General features: G+C 43.1%; 1 pseudogene; it reads left to right on the top strand.

Moving 5' to 3' along the window:
- Positions 1-1,184: 1,184 nt before the first annotated feature.
- LOC137632274 (thyroid receptor-interacting protein 6-like) overlaps positions 1,185-20,110 on the top strand; it is a 180,349-nt pseudogene continuing 161,423 nt past the window's right edge.

Raw genomic sequence — 20,110 nt, 5'->3', positions numbered from 1 at the left:
ATTTGTAAGTGAAATGTATTTACTTAATGTAACTTAAACATCTTGCATAACTTTTCTGCATACATGTATAGAATTGCGTCTGTTTACTTTTTATTTTAAGAGGGAAACAAGATTTATTGTTAGTTACCGTCCTTGACAAAAATTAATGGCCAAATGATTATATAGAAATGCAGACCAAAAAGAAACTTGTAGTTTTCACATTTCACGTCTAGCTTTTGATTATGATTTTACACATACACACACACTAGCACACACACACATTATATGTATATATATATATATGTATATATATATATATATATATATATATATATATATATATATATATATATATATATACATATATATATAAGTTTTTAAATAGAATTAAACAAGCACTTGATAAATCATAATGATTTGGGAATCCCTTAAGAATATAAATTTTAAAACCTAATGGAATACTTATTATTCGCACAGCCCCCAAAATAATATAATGGTGTATTTTTATCAGAATTATTTTCTCTTTTTTCTCAACTTGTTTTCCTTGATAAGGGATATGTCCTATCACGGTAATCTTTTATTTTTCTCTTCTAAAACAAATTCTTATTTTGAAAGGAACAAAAAGTATGTCATTGAAATAATAGAAAGGCAAGGAAAGAAAAAACACGCCTAAAATACACATCACCGACTTCGTGGTAAGTGCATTAAGGCCATGGCCGTGAAGACGAATGGCGTGTAATTCAGTGCCTTCAATACAAGGGATTTCTCTCCTGCAATGTATTGATTAGTACCGACAAGCTTCAAGATTTCCCACTTTTACGGTAAAACTAAGCCAATTCTACTCCATGTCTCCCTGAAGATATTTTCTTAATTGAAATGCAATTGCAAAGTGTCATGCAACGCTTCGTTTCATTGTATTTTCAGCTTCACTGGTTGCAAATTGCATGTATGAGACAATTTTACTTTCTCTTTCGGGGCGTTTTAAGAATTTTAAATAACGCGCGGGGTTTTCATGTTGACCATTCCAGCAATACGGGAGTATGGATTTTTAGTATTTCTTGTCTAAATAATAGTTTAACAACGAGCAATTAAATGAAAATTACAAAGATTTTTATTTTTAATATTCTAAATTTATGTAATTGGAGTATTCTTACTATTTATAAAAGAGAATCTATTTTTAAAAGGATATATATGTTGACACGCGAGTTTAACCAATCACCTGTGAGTGAATGGTAGTATTGTGGTGAAGAGAGTGTACAGAGGAGGTTATCGGCGGTGGGGCATGTGATTATTTTAAAGGTAAGGTTCATTCATGTTTTATTTATTCATATGATTGGTGTAGGCCAATTATAAACTCACCGTGAAGACGCTCGATAGACAGGGATGTAATTCGCTTGTTTTTAAATGATTTTAAGAGACAAAACATGAGCGGTGCACAGCGCAGGTCAGTAGCTATCAATTGGGCAAAATCCCTTTCTTCACTAAGGATCAGATTAAAAATGTATTTCTGCGTCAATGCCTCTCTGTATTTAATACTTAAAGGACCCAAGCAAGACTGCGAACCCCATTCTCTTATCTATATTCAATACCGTATCGGGCAACGCCTTATTTAAGATTAATTCCAACTATGAAATAAGACATTGTTTGGGTGTTCCATTTCGGGTAGAGTTCCAGTCAGTCAATTCTATGATGTTTTTTCATACTGTGTGGACATGATAGGGATTATTTTTACTATTATTATTATAATTATTATTATTGTTATTATTAGATAAACTACAGCCCTGGTTGGAAAAGTGGATTGCTATAAACCTTAAGGCTTCAACAGAAAAAAATAGCCCAGTGAGGAAAGAAAATAAACTAGAAGAGAAGTAATGAATAATTAAAGTAAAATAACTCTTTGACATATAAATTATACAAACAAAAACCAAGAGAAGAAATAAGATGGAATAGTGGCCGAGTGTACCCTCAAGCAAGAGAACATTCTTTCTTGTGTTAAGTGTTGATTCATGATACATATTAAGGTTGCATCTTCTCCAGAGGCCAAAACGTAACAATGCATTATTATATTTTTATTAAAAAGTAGGTTAAGCCTATCATGAATCGAGCTCATAGTATATGACGTATATATATATATATATATATATATATATATATATATATATATATATATATATATATATATATATATATATATATATATATGTTTGTATATATATATATATATATATATATATATATATATATATATATATATATAATATATATATATATATATATATATATATATATATATATATATATATATATATATATATATATATATATATATATACACACACATACGTATGTATATATATATATATATATATAATTTCCAACTGGTTATCTTGTTTACAGTATTATGTATTCCTCCGTTATTATACTTGTACTGTATAACTGTTTGTGCCAACTGCTCATTTCGTTTTCCTCAGTCCCAATATGCAACAATCATGAGGGGATCCAAGGGGGGGGGGGGCAAACCCAGAATTTAGGGTGGGAGCAACCAACCCTAAAATGGGTATATTACACCAATCCAGAAGGGGAGATATATATAATTCACACCACAACTAGTATAACCAGTTAGAAATGTACAAAGTTCATTCGTCATCATTATCAATCCTGAAAGCGTATAAAACACAAAATATTATAGTGATAATTACAGGGACCCATTCTAACACACCCATACCTTATCTTAATGAGTATGTTAAGTCCTTGTCTAACAGAACCCACCCTCAAATGTTCTAGAGGGTCAGAATTCTTAAGAAATAGTGATGCATGCTAAACTAACCTAGTCTAGCTGGTCTTTACCTAAAGAAGCCATGGACTCCCCTTACCTAACCTTACCTAGAATGCTATTAGTAATAGAAAACAGAATTTCACTCCATTCTAACCTTGTATAGGTTATCATATTAGTAAGTCTTAAAGAAAATCCTTATTTGTGTAATTAGATTTGGCTTGAGGGGAGTAGACATTTGTCAGTTGAGCAAATTACTTTGTGGATTTAGAGTAGCCTAAGGTCCAATTAACTATTTGGAGCCTTGAATTGAGTTTACTTAAGGGTGAATGCTGATCATTATACTTCTGTTGGGTATGTTTGAACAGTTGACCTACCTGCTAACTAATCCTAGCAGAGGTAATTAGGGAATAAGTATGGGTGATTAGCTCCTCCATAATCATACATCTAATCTTAGGTTAGGATATATCTCTTTGGATATAGTAAAATTGGATTAAATATTCTAGTATGCAGTATATGAATGAACCAACCTGAGTCTGCCAATTAAAAACTTCCCTTTTGTTATCAAGTTAACTCTATAAGCATAACATGAAAATCATACTCATACGTTTTGGAAGTTTACTGTTGTGGAGGTATAGTTATTATTATTATTATTATTACTAGCTAAGCTACAACCCTAGTTGGAAAAGCAAGATGCTATAAGCCCAAGGGCTTCAACAAGGAAAAAGAGCCCATTGAGGACAGGAAATAAGGATATAAATAAACAATATAAGAAGTACCAGTAATGAACAATTAAAATAAAGTATTTTCAAAACAATAACAACATTAAAACATATTTTCACATATAAACTATAAAAAGACTTATGTCAGCCTGTTCAACATAAAACTATTTGCTGCAAGTTTGAACTTTTGAAGTTCTACCGATTCAACTACCAGATTAGGAAGATCATTCCACAATTTTGTCACAGCTGGAATAAAACTTCTAGAATACTGTGTAGTAATGAGCCTCATGATGGAGGAGGCCTGACTATTAGAATTAACTATGTTTACTAATATACAGTTTATTGTATATTGAGGGCCACAGCTGCAGAGGATTTCCACTCCTGCCTTAGTTGGCTTTAGCACTTCCCCTTATAGAGCTGACAGGAGAGAATCTCTCTTGCGCGGTCTCGTGCTATCCGATTCTTCATCCTCTGTGGATCCTCGTTCACTCTAAGATCCGCAGGGTAGTTCTCGTCAGAGTTTCTCCTCAGCACCCATGCCCTCTGGGGTCAGCAAGCATGCTCATGAGGAAGACTTTGGTCTCCCTCTCCCTAATTAGCTTGCTGGCCCTTTGGGATTTTACAGCAGATGCCCTCGCAAGCGTGAAAGGTTGTTCTTACTAGGGAGTTAGCCTCTTCAGACTGCTCAGAAGTGCCAGTGCACTTTGTCTCTTTGGAGTGGGCAGATGATTCTTGTGATAATCATGCAACCCAGCAAGCACCTAACATGACTGCTGGGGTTTTGCAAGACTTTCGTAGTCTCCAGCTTGTGCAGTTACCTATGGCATCTTGCCAGATAGGTTAGCAAGCACAGCACAACACCTGCTTGCAGTCGCAAACCAACCTACAATGCTGTCTCCCTTTCACACAAGAGAACATGAGGTAGCTCGCGAGACCTAGTCTTCCTCACCTGTCATGTGCACTGGTGGTGAGCAGCGATTCATCACGTGATCACATATAGGTAGCTGCGCAACTCTTAGTAACTCTTAATTATTCTACATGTCCCTTCACTAAGGTCTGCGGCATGTCAGGGTTGTCTCATGAGGCTCTTCTGCAGCAGATTCTTAAAGCAGCGGCCCCTATCGTCCCTGCTTCCCATGAACATTTGACGAACCAATTATGACCAATCCTTGGAGGATAACTGTTCATCACAGCAATCTTCAGGCTCCCTCTGACTCAAGGTTGTTTGTCGCCCTCAGGTGCCTACCACGGTGGTAGCAGTTCAGATTGCTCCTTCTACAACTGTATCTGCACACACAGTACCCACAGCTAAATAGGCGACCAAAACCTCTTCCAGAAGGAGTTCCATGGATCATGCCTTGGTACCGGAGGGACACGCTTCCAGGTGGCATTACCACATAGAGGTGCAAGAGTTCAAAGCCTAACCATCTGGCACTGATGAAATGCGGAAGAAATTTAGAAATGTTCCCATTAAGCCTGGTCAGAGGTGGTGTCGGATTAGACAGGTTACGCACATCCGCCTGGTGATGCCTTCCATCTCAGGTCCTATAGGGAATCGAGATCTCTGAGGGAGATTTCTTTCACCTATAAAGATTGTCTGTTATTCACTTTGGAGGCACCTCCCAACTCGGTGACAGCCCCAACAAAATTGGTCATGCCTTTGAGACAGGAAGAGGCAGTGCCTAGCATTCTCGCTTCATGGGTAAGTTCCGTTAATGGAAGGATGCCAACACCCTGCCAGAGAATTTGATCTCTAAACTTTCGTAAGGACTCAAATCCTCAGAGGCGGGTCCAGTTAGCAACGACAGCAGTGTCAGCTCATGGGGTCAACATAGACCCTCCTAGACCTCATTAGTCTGTGGCTAACCCCTATGATGACTTTAATCCTGAATCTGACAACTATCGGTGATCTCCCACTAGCTGCTAGCCCTAAGGCTCTTGGCTTGGAGGAAGGGAAGTCAAAATCTGCATATATGTAGGTGCTCACCTGCATTCGTGGAGTCAATGGGAGGGGTGAGAGGTGGCCATACGTTGAGATACTACCGCTAGAGAGTTATGAGGTCTTATGACTGGCCAGACAGTACTGCATTAGGTCCTTTTTTCTGGTTACGGTTCATTTTCCCTTTGCCTACACACACTGAATAATCTGGCGTATTCTTTACATATTCTCTTCTGTCCTCATACACCTGACGACACAGGTTACCAAACAATTCTGCTTCACTCAAGGGGTCAACTACTGCACTGTAATTGTTTAGTGGCTACTTTCCACTTGGTAAGAGTAGAAGAGACTCTTTAACTATGATAAGCAGCTCTTCTATTAGGGCACTCCAAAATCAAACCATTGTTCTCTATTCTTGGGTAGTGCCATAGCCTCTGTGCCATGGTCTTCCACTATCTTGGATTAGAGTTCTCTTGTTTGAGGGTACACTCAAGCACACCATTCTATATAATTTCTCCTCCTCTTGTATTGTTAAATTTTTATAGTTTATATAGGAGATATTTATTTTAATGTTATTACTCTTCTTAAAATATTTCATTTTCCTTTTTTCCTTTCCTCACTGGGCTATTTTCCCTGTTGGAGACCCTGGGCTTATAGCATTCTGCTTTTCCAACTAGGGTTGTAGCTTAGGAGGTACCGGTAATAATAATAATAGATGTGCTATGCTGTGCTCCAAGAACCAACCAACAATGGTTGAAGGTACCATGGTTTAAGTTGGCTGCCATGTCCATTGCTAAGGTAGACTCAGATAGATCTCTTTGAGGAGGGACTTCCCTAGGTCAAGCAAATTGTCGAACTTACTTCATCTCTGTTTGTTAAACAGGCAAAACTGTACTGTAATGTACAATATGACTTCTTTTCTCTACTACCACTGGCTTTCTTGGCTGCAGCAACCCTGAATATGGAGAGGTTGGTGAAGGCATCCTCGTGGATGGTTCACTGGTCCAGAACCATGGGCTATATAGCTGCGACTTAGGCTCTCTCTGATCCTGAGAAGCTGCTGATATTTAAGAATTGTTCTTTCAGGTGTGAGTGATGGAGTTCTTAACACCATGCAGCTAAACAGTGGGCCAACTGGATCCTAAAGAGGTGTGATTCCATCATTTCCAGGTTTCAGAAGCAGGTATTGAAGAGAGAGGTTCTACTCCTTCGTAACTCCTCAACCAAGTCCCTGTCCTTGTTTTCTCTTGAAGATGTGGATGCAGTTACGGAGAAGTGGAGAAAGGCGAGCCATGACTACCTTGTTCATTGGGCCGTAATATTCCAACCTACCTCCTTGGCACCTGCAGCACCTAAAGCTTCTCCCGTGGTGAGACCGTTTCACAAGACCACTAATGATATTTTGAGGCAGAATATCACCTTGATCATGGGGATTATGTTAAACTTAGAGAAGTCGTTACCTGGAGCCCAAATAGAACTTGATATATCTAGAAATGCAGGAAGACCCCTAACAAGGGGAAGTCTTCCCATCGAAAGAAAGAGTCGTAAGACTCAAGGAAGTGGCTTGCCAGTTCTTTGTACGAAACTTACCACAAACACATCTGTGGCAGTCTCTGTTAGGCCACCTGTCCTCATTAGAGTGCCTATTACCCAACATTTGCCTTTGCAGGTCGTCACTTCAGTGGCAACTGAAGACCTCTGTTGTCGGGGCTGGGACTCCTGCAGATTACTCATTCTGGTGTGGTTAGAACAAAAGAAAGACTTTAGTTAGTTAATCTCAGATTCGAATCTTTTCAAAAGGGTAGATCTTCTGTCTCCCCTCCCCTAATTGATGCTCTTTACGGACGCATCCTAGCAAGCAAGCAAGCTCACCTGCTACATCATATAGCCTCTGAGGTATGGTCCAAGTCAGACCAGCAATGCCACATAAACCTTCTAGAGTTTAAAGCAACGTACCTTGCTCTTCAGTATTTCCAACAGCTCTTTTCTGAAATCTTAGAATCAAAGAACATCCGAGAGGAAGTGTGTGTGATCAGAGAACCTCTAAGAGGAAGCCTGTGCACCCCAATCCAGTGGCGAACACATGCGAGCAACAAATGTCCTGAGTGCTGTTGATTCAATTTTTACAGCCATGCTTGTTGGAAGCGGTTGCTTTGTAGTCCAATCGCCTGACTTGGTCAGTGATTAATTCGCGTTTCACAAGCTACCTCTCGGCACACTCAAGTGGAAGTTAGTCTGTTACTTAAGGAATATGCTTTGGCATAAGCTCCCTCTGAGCTTGCCAATTCTTCCGGGGTCTTTTGGCAGACACAGTTGCTACTGCAACCTGCTGTCCTAGCCTGGTAATTTATTTAATCTCTGCTGATTAGAAGCGTTCTCATGTTTCGGAGCTCCTCAGAGATCTTAGTGAGTTGTCTCAGTTGGCTGATTGTGCCAAAGGTGAAAGCTATTCTTTCACCTGAGATTTACTGTACAAGCGATCTCGCTATGCCTCGTGAGTCGTTAGGCTCTCAACGCGATCCAACCTCGTAGTGAGCCTGGATCATGGCACCAAAGGTGAAAGCTATCCTTTAGCTGAGAGTTTTGTTTAAAGCAAGCAATCTCTCAACACCTCGCTATCCAAGCTCACAGAGAGCCTGGATTGCTGCATTAAAGGTGAATGCTATCCTTTCACTTGAGTTAGGTGCTTGGAACAAGCAATCTCTCATCGCTAAGTGATTTAGACTTGCGACGCAATTCAGGATCCCACCACAATTGTGAGCCTGCATCACTCAGCTGGTCTACTCACGCACTTCTGAGCCTGCTCTACCTGTTGTAGTAGAGCACACGAGCTAAGCTTGTACACCTGTTTGTACTCCTAACTGTGTCGCGTTTTGCACTCAGCGTTCACTTAGATGATCGCAGAGCGTTGCTCAACTCTCAAGGTGGTTGCTTGGTTCACCCGAGAGCTTGCTCTCTCCTGAGTGTTCTTTGTTCTAGTGACTGCCTTACTAGGCCCCTAACATGCACGAGGTAGTTAGGAATCTAGAGTAAGTAATTTATTTCACTGCTTGGACACTGATATCACTAAGCCTAAGAGCTTTATAGTATATTTTATCGAGAAACCTTTGTGCCTACAATAGCTGTTGTATGTATTTATGTGTATGTTCTCCAGTGTTTATGGAATCAAATTCCTCCTGGAGCTCGAGTTTCTGATGTAAGGCAAGAGATAGGGGTTTCTGAGGGTTTGACATTTTCCTACTGATTCTCTCTCTCTCTCTCTCTCTCTCTCTCTCTCTCTCTCTCTCTCTCTCTCTCTCTCTCTCTCTCTCTCTCTCTTGTAAGATTACACTAAAAATCCCAGGTTTGCGTGTAAAGGACTTATGTAATTTTTCAGAATCGGAATTCTGTTGTTTTGAGAAAATACAAATCACTTTAGATTTGTAATATTTCTATTTTTCTTGAATGCAGGATTACTATCGTGTATTCGACTCTCTCATGAACAAAACAAGAATTCAGACGTACTCATATGAAACACTTGCCTTCCCCGAGTAAAGAAACCTTTGAACGCAGCCCCTTCCAATACAGTACAGTGATACTGCATTTGCCTAGCATTAGCATGGCAGCTTATCGATCCCACATTAGGATCATGTGGATTAGTCTTTGTTCCGTAACTGACATACAAACCACGCTATTTAATAAGGGTTATTACTTTAAGCGTAGCTGAAGTGACGAGCCATTAGAATTTTAACGAAGGTTTACTACCCCACCGCTAGTTAGCTGGGTGTAGGGAGGGTAGCTTGCTACCCTCCCCCCCTCACACACACCTGTGCTTGAGCTCACTTTGCTCTCGGCTCGGGTGGTAGTCGGACGTGTCCGCTTTCACCCTCGCCTTCCTGACAGCCATTTGATGCATTTTGCTTTTCCTTTTACAGGTGTGCGTGAAGTTGGCCTTCACGTGCAGTCTCTGACGCGCGCCCACGAGATTGCGCACGCGCGCCCTGCACGCCCATCACCACAGCCTGATGTGCGGTCATGTGCGCGCAAGAGATGTGTCTCCTGCATGCGTTCGCCCAACGGTATCACCCACACGGGCTCTACGACCGGTTCCTGCGCGCGCGAGCGCTTAACCTTCCTTTAGCGCACCCTCTGCCTTCTCCAGCTCGCGGCCCTGCGCGCCATCGCTCGCCCGCGCACACCCACGCGTGCCAAGTCTCCTGCGCGCGCCCCAGGGTATTTCCCATCACGTGAGTGCCAGCACGCTCCCAGCGCGATCATCAACCTCTTCCCACGCGCGGGGCTGCAGGACAACGCGAGACCAGGTCATCATCATCGCCCCCCCCCCCCCCCCCCAACAAGCGCATAACGGCGCGCTTGCCGGCAGGGGGGAAGGTTCCGGAAAAGTCCAGGGACGTTTCTTCTCCATCATCTTTTCAGGCGAACCTCCCTTTGGTAACTCCTCCTAGGGATTGGTCGATCCCCTTCCCTCCAGAGGGAGTTTCTGACAGCGCAGCCGTCAGCCAGCATCCTTGTTTGGGCTGATCAGAGCGGTCATGCAGGCCTTTAAGCCTGTTCTCTTTGAGCTGGGCCACAAATCATTGGCAGCTTCTACTCCCCTGAAGAGGAAGAGAGGAGTTTCGAACGTGGTAACTTCTCCGAGGGCGAAGCTGACTCCTCGTAAGTCCTTGAGGAAGGCCTCCTCACCCCCCCAGACTTTCTCTTCCTCCCCTTCGGACGAAGATTTCCCGTCCTCAGGGGAGTCATGTGAGGTGAGGCGTTCCCCCATCGCACCAATGAGGGAAACTCCACCTGGTGCTGGAAAGTCTTCTCGGGTAGGGGTGGAGAAGAGCCTCCCACTATTGTTGTTGGAGTCCTGCATCCCTCCCAGGAGGGAGTCGAAGGACTCCAAGAGTGTGCCGAAGACATCTTCAAGGCTTAGACCAGAGCCAGCCAAGCACTCGGAAAATGTCCACGAATCCCCCCAAGAAGAGCCTTTGGGGACAGGAGACTTTGCTGCTAGCCCTTCAGGAGGAGAGCTGCAGGAATCAGACCATGCGTTCTGGCAGGTTCTGACCCTTATGAGGAAACTCAATGGGTTTGCGGATCTAGAGATTTCCCCTCGTGAGGGCAAAGGTACGGTCTTGGACCGAGTCTTTGGGACTAAAAAACCTTGAAGGCCAGTGCGGCTTTGCCCTGGTCTCAAGGGGTCAAGAGTGCCAGAGACAAGGTCAAAGCCCTGCTCTCCGAGCTTGCCGCCTCCAGCCGATCCAGCGCCGGCAACAAATTCCTCCCATCTCCTCGTGTCCAACAGAGGCGGTACTTTGACATCGTTGAGGAGACTTGTTTAGCTCTTCCCCTACACCACTCTTTGGAAGAGCTTACCAGGGGAGTCCCTCTAGAGAGACTCTCCAACTGGCAGGTCTCGTTCTCGGCGACGGAGATCCTTAGCCAGGAGAAGGTAGCGAAGTGTGCCATGCAGGCCACTTCGTGGCTGGATATCTGGCTAGGGTCCCTAGGCATCCTGAAACGTCGAGATCCGGTGTCTGAGAGGTTCCATCAAAATGTCCCCAATACCGAGATCAGCAGGCTCAGACATTCTTCCGTTATGGGGAAGAACTTGTTTGAGCCTGAGGACGTGGAGCAGGTGGCTGAGAGGTGGAGGAAGTCCAACCAGGACTCTCTCCTACATAGGGCTCTAACATCGAAGCCCTATAAACCTCCAGCACCCCAGCAACCACGTCCTACCAAGACCACGAAACCGGCAGCTGCAGCGAAGACGACGGTGTCTAAGCCCTTTCCTGTCAAGGACAAGAAAGGCAAAAAGTCCTCCAGGGGAGGAAAGAATCCTAGAGGGAGCGGCCGATGCCGCAAACGCTGGGATTGTCAGTCCCCCTGCACGTCCACCAGTGAGGGGATGCCTACAAAGTTGCGCGAACAGGTGGCAGCAGCTCGGGGCCGATTCCTGGACGATTTCTGTAATCAGTCAAGGATATCGCATCCCGTTTACAACATCTCTACCTCCCCTGACAGTGGATCCAGTGTCGTTGAGCTCCCTTGACATTGGATTGGCAAGGGGGCAAGCCGTTCGGGCAGAAGTCTAGACCATGTTAAAGAAGGGCGCTTTCCAAGAGGTCCTCGACCGGTCCCCAGGCTTCTTCAGTTGACTCTTTCTTGTAAAGAAGGCATCTGGAGGCTGGAGACCAGTCTGAACAAGTTTGTCAAGCAAACTCCGTTCAGCATGGAGACCGCAGACACGGTCAGACTTGCAGTGAGACTGCAAGACTTCATGTGTAACCTGGACCTGAAGGACGCGTACTTCCAGATCCCAGTCCATCCGTCTTCAAGGAAGTACTTAAGATTCAGCCTAGGCAACAAGGTTTACCAGTTCAAGGTGTTGTGTTTCAGTCTCTCCACAGCACCACAGGGACTTTGCCAAGATCTGGTGATCATGGTAAATCTCGAGATGTCCTCTCTGCTTCCCACTCAAAGACTGGTATATCTAGGCATGATCATAGACACCAATCTCTACAAAGCCTTCCCATCAGATGACAGGATAGCAAGGCTGAGGAGGGTCGCAAGCCCTTTCCTCAGACGAGAAGAACTTCCAGCCCAATCGTGGTTACGTCTCCTCGGTCACCTCTCATCCTTGGCTCGTCTAGTTCCCAACGGTCGCCTCAGGATGAGATCCCTCCAATGGTGACTCAAGTCTCGTTGGAATCAGGGTTACGATTCCCCGGACGTCATGATCCCTATGAGTCCTGCGGAACAGACGGACCTTCAGTGGTGGGTGACAGACGAGAACCTACGAAGAGGAGTGGATCTTCTCATCCTCCCCCCGGATTTGATGCTGTTTTCGGACACCTCAAAGAAAGGGTGGGGCGCCCACGTTCTGCAACACAGGACCTCAGGTCTGTGGTCAGAATCAGAAAAGTGCCTCCATATAAATCTGCTAGAAATGAAGGCCGTATTCCTGGCCCTTCAACAGTTCCAATAATACCTGGCGGGTCACTCTGTGGTGATGATGAGCGACAACACCACTGTAGTGGCTTACATCAACAAACAAGGAGGTACCTTTTCAAAGCAGCTATCCCATTTTGCAGTAGAGATACTGAGATGGACCGAAGCCCACTCGATTCCACTATCAGCACGCTTCATTCCAGGCAAGAGGAATGTGCTCGCCAACAGTCTGAGCAGAGCGTCTCAGATAGTGAGTACCGAGTGGTCTTTGGATCATCTAGTAACCAACAAAGTCCTGACTTTGTTGGGTTCCCCGACTCTGGATCTGTTCGCTACAGCGCTGAACTTCAAGCTTCTGCTGTACTGCTCCCCAGTCCCGGATCCCATGGCGCTCTGGCAAGATGCCTTCCAACAACGGTGGGACAACATTGACATGTACGCCTTTCCTCCGTTCTGTCTGATGAGGAGGGTGCTCAACAAGACCAGAATATCGGTCAATCTTTCGATGACCCTTATAGCTCCGGAATCGTTTCCGGAACTTCCGAGAGAACTCCCTCCGCGACACGAGCTACTCAAACAACCACATGCCAACATCTTCCACAAAGCCGTAGCTTCGCTACGACTTCACGCCTGGAGACTATCCAGCATCTCCTTGCTGAGAGAGGATTTTCACAACAAGTTGAGGTCAGGATGTCTGGACACCTGCGAAGGTCATCCGCATCTGTCTACCAGGCAAAATGGGGAGTCTTCTGTGGTTGGTATCGTGGAAGGGGTATCTCTCCACTCGATGCCACTATTCCAGCAATAGCGGAGTTCTTCGTGTATTTGCGGGAAGAAATGTGCCTTTCAGTCACGGCGGTGAAAGGCTATTGGTCAGCCTTAAGTCTAGCCTTCAGGCTGAAAGGAGTGGACATTTCCTCCTCGCGGGAACTTTCCTTACTCATACGGAGTTATAAACTGACCTGCCCTCAGTCGGAAGTGAGACCTCCTCCATGGAACTTGGTTCGAGTTCTCAGGTCTCTTAAGAGACCTCCCTATGAACCATTACGCCAGGCTTCAGATCGCCACCTAACTTGGAAGACGGTGTTCCTACTAGCTTTGGCCTCGGCCAAGCGAGTCAGCGAACTTCATGGTCTCTCTTATGACATCGCCCATTCAAGGGGATGGGGGGAGGTAACATTCAAATTCGTCCCTAATTTTATTGCTAAGACTCAGAATCAGGGGGTGCCAGACCCTCGGTTCGTCTCTTTCCAGATTTCGAGTCTTCGTTCTGTAACAGATGACCTAGACCATCTCCTACTGTGTTGAGTAAGGTTTCTGAGGCTATATCTCAAAAGAACAGCTGTAGTACATCCCCAGGTGCAGGCATTGTTCGTGAGCACTGAGGGGACTAAGGGGAGGGTTACCAAGAACACCATCTCGGCATGGATTCGTAGGGTGATCCATCTGTCCCTGAATCCAGACCCTCCTCCGTCACGTCGCCCTAGAGCACATGACGTCAGGGGCGTAGCTACGTCCCTGGACTTCAAGAAAAACTTCTCAGTGATGCAGGTGGTCCAAGCTGAGGTGTGGAAGCCTCAGACGACCTTCATAGCCCACTACCTGCAAGACGTTACCCACAGGAGGCTCGATACGTTTTCTATCGGCCCTGTGGTGGCTGCACAACAGCTGGTTTAAAACCTCAGGCTCCTTAATGGACAAGTAGCAGAAGGTTGAGGGCATTGTTACCTGGTCTTAGTCTGCATGAATGAAAAGGTATGTCTGGCCCTTATTCTTTTCTTCATCCTCCCCTCTCTTGGGGAAAGCAGCATCCTGGGTTCTCTGCACAGCCTACCTCGAACCACTGCAGGTAAACCGAGTTTCCTTGTGTTCCTAGTATTAAGCTAATACTGTCACGTCCCCATACCCTGACGAGGTGGTATTGGGAGAGTCCTAGCCTAAAGTTTCCATCTAAAGGACTACAGGTCAACTTCCTAGGACGAGTCACACTTCATACCTTCACACACAGCTTATGTAGGCCGCAGCCCTTGCGTTGCGAGGTTCTAGCGAGGTGCAGGGAATCCTTATTGTTGAGTGCTGACATTCAAATACTGAGTCCGCGGGCAAAGCCAAAAGCCAGTACTGGCTGGGACTTTCCACCCTTCCTAACGGGTGAGTCACCCATATTAAATAGCGTGGTTTGTATGTCAGTTACGGAACAAATGACAAATTCGTAGGTAATTTGTACAAACCTTAGCTATTTAATCAAACTTGCCCGCTAGCCCTATCCCCCATGAAGTCCTACCTCTAAGCAAAGTGAGCTCAAGCACAGGTGTGTGTGAGGGGGGGGGTGTGTGGTTAGCAGGCTACCCTCCCTAGCAGTGGGGTAGTAAACCCTCGTTAGAATTTTAATGGCTCGTCATTTCAGCTACGCCGAAAATAATAACCCATATTAAATAGCTAAGGTTTGTATAGTTAGGAAAAATACAAATTACCTACGAATTTGTCATGTTTCTTCTCTCGCGTTCAGTTTGATACCATACTGGTATCAAATTGGCCACAGGAGCTTTTAAGAACTTCATCTATATCAAGCCTCCTGTTGACACTGGAGAATTGCCTTTAGACCTTTACAGGTCTTCTATTGTTTGATATTGGTTTAGGTTGCAAAGACTTTAATTCCAGTAACCCGTTAGTTTTATAGATTTTAGAGTGGGTCCTTATTATGGGGTTGAGAGGTATAGCATTTTGGTTTTTCTGGGTTTCAGCTCTCGTAGGTGTGTCTGGAAATGAGGAGGCAGATAGATTGGCAAAGAATGCTGCAGCTAAATTGCTACCAAGAAGATATCCCATCCTATGTAAGGATTTTTTAGCAACCATTAAGAGTGTGTTTTATAATATTTGGCAACGTCACTGGGATAGCTTAGGTGGAAATAAGGGAGAGATATAGTGAATGCTATATATCCTTGGAGGTATAACATGATGCCCAGAAACTAGGAGGCTACTCTTTGTTGTCTTTGGATTGGTCACAGATGGCACATGAAATTTTTGTGACTGGCCAACTCCAGCCACGTTACAATGACTGCTTGGGACTACTGACAGAGAGGCATTTCTTGACTGAATGCCTCCTTTTGGCAGCTTAAGAAATAGATATTTGGTAGAAGCTTGAGGTGAGAATATCAGGTTCATCCTTTCCAAGATCTGTGGGCAGGTTGTGTTGTATGATGCTAGCAGTATTTTTAGATTTATTTCAGAAGCAGGTCCTCTGAAAGGTATTTAACTTTCATACAGATCTCTTTGCTTTTATGGTTTCAAATTTAATTTCCTTTAATACTTTATCCATAACAAACGATATCGCCATTAATAACGTTTGATATCACGATGTCAAAACTCTCAAAATCGATCAATCAGTCTCAAGTTTTATCAAATCCTTGGGGGTCTTAATAAATCAAGAGAAGTCGATTCTCATCTCCACACAGAGGCTGGTCTACTTGGGGTTGGTATTAGATACCATCCAAGGCAAAGGCTTTCCATCACATGACAGGATATCGTGCCCGCGAGATGTATCTCTTCCTTTCCTGAGTCAGCCACATCTGCCAGCACAACTTTAGCAGAAACTCCTTGGACATCTGTCATCACTAGTTCTTTGAGGCTGACCTTACTTCAGGTCAATTCAAAGTCATTGTGGTTGTAGCATGTCGACGATCCTCGGTCTCTAGTGACAGTCAGGAAAGCCGCCAAGGCAGATCTAAAGTGCTGGGTGCAGTATTTGAATCTTCAGAGGGGAAGTCAGCCTGAAGTGGAGCTGTCTTTTTGTCGTAACTTCTCTGGGGTGCAGGTTCATTAGGCAGGTTTCTTGAAATGACACACTACCTTTACAGTCCATTACCTGCTGGATGTGACCCACAGGTCAATGGACATCTTTACGCTTAGACTTGTCGTAGCCGCTCAGCAAGGGATCCTGCTACCTCAACTCCTCTTACAGGACAAGTACAGTAACTTCAGGTCGAGGGCTGAGGTTATGAATTAAGTCTTGGATGGAAGGAATGAATGACTGGGCCTTTTCCTTTTCTTTTAATCTTTCCTTTTTATGGAATACAGGCTCATGAGCCTCGCCACCTGGACTCAACTAAGAATGGAGGTAAGATCATCAAGTTTTCAGCTACCTTGTTTGAAAACACAAGGGAGTGTTATCTCCGTATTCTTCATGGGGGCGAGTGGGATGTATCTAGGCAAACATACAACTTTATAAAATAGCTTTGTTGCTACAACTTCATCAACCCCAGAACTTTTGCCAGGCTTCCAACTCAGACAGGTGTTGCTCAAGCTCAACCGCTTTGAAGCAAAGGCTATGATCCTCCTCAAGCATAAATGGTTCACGAGGTGTAAAGAACCCTCATTCTTCTGCATTGGTTTTGAAGAGTCGTGAGTTACCGGGTAAAGTTCCTGCCAGTTGGAATGGAGACTTTCACCCACTTAATAACTGGTCTCTTATAATTAAGGATGATTGTTTGTGTTTGTGTAGGAACAAATGGCAAATTTGTAAAGTATTATACGGTATATTTTTCCTAACTACAAGCCTGAGCCCTTTACAATGCTCAAACTTTCCCGCCAACCCCAACCCCTGAGTACTGTAAGTCCTTGCTGCAATGAAAGTGAAGAGCTGCCGACGGGTAAACTACCTACGGTACCGATTGTTTACACCTCGTTAAAGTTTTTAATTGCCACATTCCAGCTTGTGCTGTTATCATCTCTGATAAGTAAGGAACTAAGGATTTTATAGCTAGGAAAAATACCAATTATTTTAATAATTTGTCCTATTCACCCTATTATTGGGAGGACACCTCCCCCCAAAATAAATCCTAGTTACACAAACTTGTAAGCCTTTTTTTCCTTAGTTCATTGCCAAGTGATCAGAATTTATTCCTTGAAAATAAACTTGAAGTTTTTAAATTGGTAATGTAACACTAGCTGCTTCTACATTGCCAAATAATTCATCAGTAGAAAAATATGCTTTCCTCAGGTTGGATGGTTTGCCTTGCAGATTTTAGTAGAGGTAAATGCATGGCTGTGTAGAAATCAGGACTAGGCTCTACAACATTAGAAATGTGAAAAAAAATGTGGGATTTGATGGTTAGTGTTTTTGTTATATGAAGAAAAGGATTTTATGCTTCATCTTTTAGCAGAAATGATTAGGGGTGATTAATTTTACATTTCCTTTACCCAAGCATGTACAGTTTGTTACAATGTGTAACTTCTCTTAACATCATTTGCAATGGATTTTCATTTTTTATTGCAGAATTAGTGAGAAAGTGGAAACTTTAATATCTCACTATGTACAACCAGTACAGTAATGTGGCTGATGAATTGAGTCGCCTCCACCTTAACAATGCTTCTCCACAGCGTTATTCCCCAGGTGGGGGGAAGAAGGTGGGACCCGAGGTTCCACCAAAGCCAAAGAAATCTGGCGGAGTTTCTCATTCACAGATGCATATTCATGTAAGTACAGTAATTTAGTTTTGGATATACTTCTACATTTTGTGTTATTTATTTTTCTCAAGACAAACATATAAGGTTCAACCAATCCATGCTTCACTTCATCTTGCAAAAGCATTTGATAATTAGGATTCCATATATGATGAAAAAGCTAGCATACCTTTTAAATTGTTAAATACATTTGAACTGTCTCTCGTTCCTTTATTCCTTTGATTATACAATTTATTGATTTATCTTAAGAGAAAAGGTGTTTATTTTTCCTGCAGAAAGGAATAGTGAACAGAAGAAAATTTAAGCTTAAGAGAATTGTATAATTCTAAAGTTGTGAATCATGCAAGAATAATACAGTACAGTAATATATATATATATATATATATATATATATATATATATATATATATATATATATATATATATATATATATATATATACATACATACATACATACATACATACATACATACATACACCAAGGCATTTCCCCCAATTTTGGGGGTAGCCGACATCAAACAAATGAAACTAAAAAGGGGACGTCTCCTCTCTATGTTCCTCCCAGCCTGACAAGGGACTCAACTGAGTTCAGCTGGTACTGCTAGGGTGGCACAGCCCACCCTCCCACATTATCCACCACAGATGAAGCTTCATAATGCTGAATCCCCTACTGCTGCTACCTCCGCGGTCATCCAAGGCATCGGAGGAAGCAGCAGGGCCTACAGGAACTGCGTCACAACTGCTCGCCATTCATTCCTATTTCTAGCACGCTCTCTTGCCTCTCTCACATCTATTCTCCTATCACCCAGAGCTTCCTTCACTCCATCCATCCACCCAAACCTTGGCCTTCCTCTTGTACTTCTCCCATTAACTCTTGCATTCATCACCTTCTTTAGCAGACAGCCATTTTCCATTCTCTCAACATGGCCAAACCACCTCAACACATTCATATCCACTCTAGCTGCTAACTAATTTCTTACACCCGTTCTCACTCTCACCACTTCGTTCCTAACCCTATCTACTCGAGATACACCAGCCATACTCCTTAGACACTTCATCTCAAACACATTCAATTTCTGTCTCTCCGTCATTTTCATTCGCCACAACTCCGATCCATACATCACAGTTGGTACAATCACTTTCTCATACAGAACTCTCTTTACATTCATACCCAACCCTCTATTTTTTACTACTCCCATAACTGCCCCCAACACTTTGCATCCTTCATTCACACTGACATACATCTGCTCCCACTCCACCATTTGCTGCAACAACAGACCCCAATTACTTAAACTAATCTGCCTCCTCAAGTAACTCTCCATTCAACATGACATTCAACCTCGCACCACCTTCCCTTCTCGTACATCTCATAACCTTACTCTTACCCACATTAACTCTCAACTTCCTTCTCTCACACACCCTTCCAAATTCTGTCACTAATCGGCCAAACTTCTCTTCCGCGTCTGCAACCAGTACAGTATCATCCGCAAACAACAACTGATTTACCTCACATTCATGGTCATTCTCGTCTACCAGTTTCAATCCTCGTCCAAGAACTCGAGCATTCACCTCTCTCACAACTCCATCAACATACAAGTTAAACAACAACGGTGACATCACACATCCCAGTCTCAGTCCCACGCTCACCGGAAACCAATCACTCACTTAGTTTCCTATCCTAACGCGTGCTTTACTACCTTTGTAGAAACTTTTCACTGCTCGCAACAACCTCCCACCAACTCCATATAACCTCATCACATTCCATATTGCTTCCCTATCAATTCTATCATACGCTTTTTCCAGATCCACAAACGCAACATACACATCCTTACCTTTTGCTAAATATTTCTCGCATATCTGCCTAACTGTAAAAATCTTATTCATATAACCCCTACCTCTTCTAAAACCACCCTGTACTTCAAAGATTGCATTCTCTGTTTATATATATATATATATATATATATATATATATATATATATATATATATATATATATATATATATGCACTCCTGTATGTAAATGTATTTATATTCTATAAAACTTCAATTATTATGAGCAACCCTAAACTCTAATAGATACATGTGATACACTGATCAGTAATATTGAGTGTATTTAAATACTGAACATAGTACAACACAGTATAGTATAGCACTTTTGTTCTGTAATGATAATACGGTAGTCTCTCTCTCTCTCTCTCTCTCTCTCTCTCTCTCTCTCTCTCTCTCTCTCTCTCTCTCTCTCAAGTACCCCATTGTAAAAGAGAGAAAATTAAATCAATAACATAATACATAAATAT

This window comes from Palaemon carinicauda, chromosome 41 (genome assembly GCF_036898095.1).
Source record: "Palaemon carinicauda isolate YSFRI2023 chromosome 41, ASM3689809v2, whole genome shotgun sequence".
NCBI lineage: Eukaryota > Metazoa > Arthropoda > Malacostraca > Decapoda > Palaemonidae > Palaemon > Palaemon carinicauda.
The sequence above is the reverse complement of the archived record's forward strand: the minus strand, read 5'-3'. Positions and strand labels throughout refer to the sequence as shown.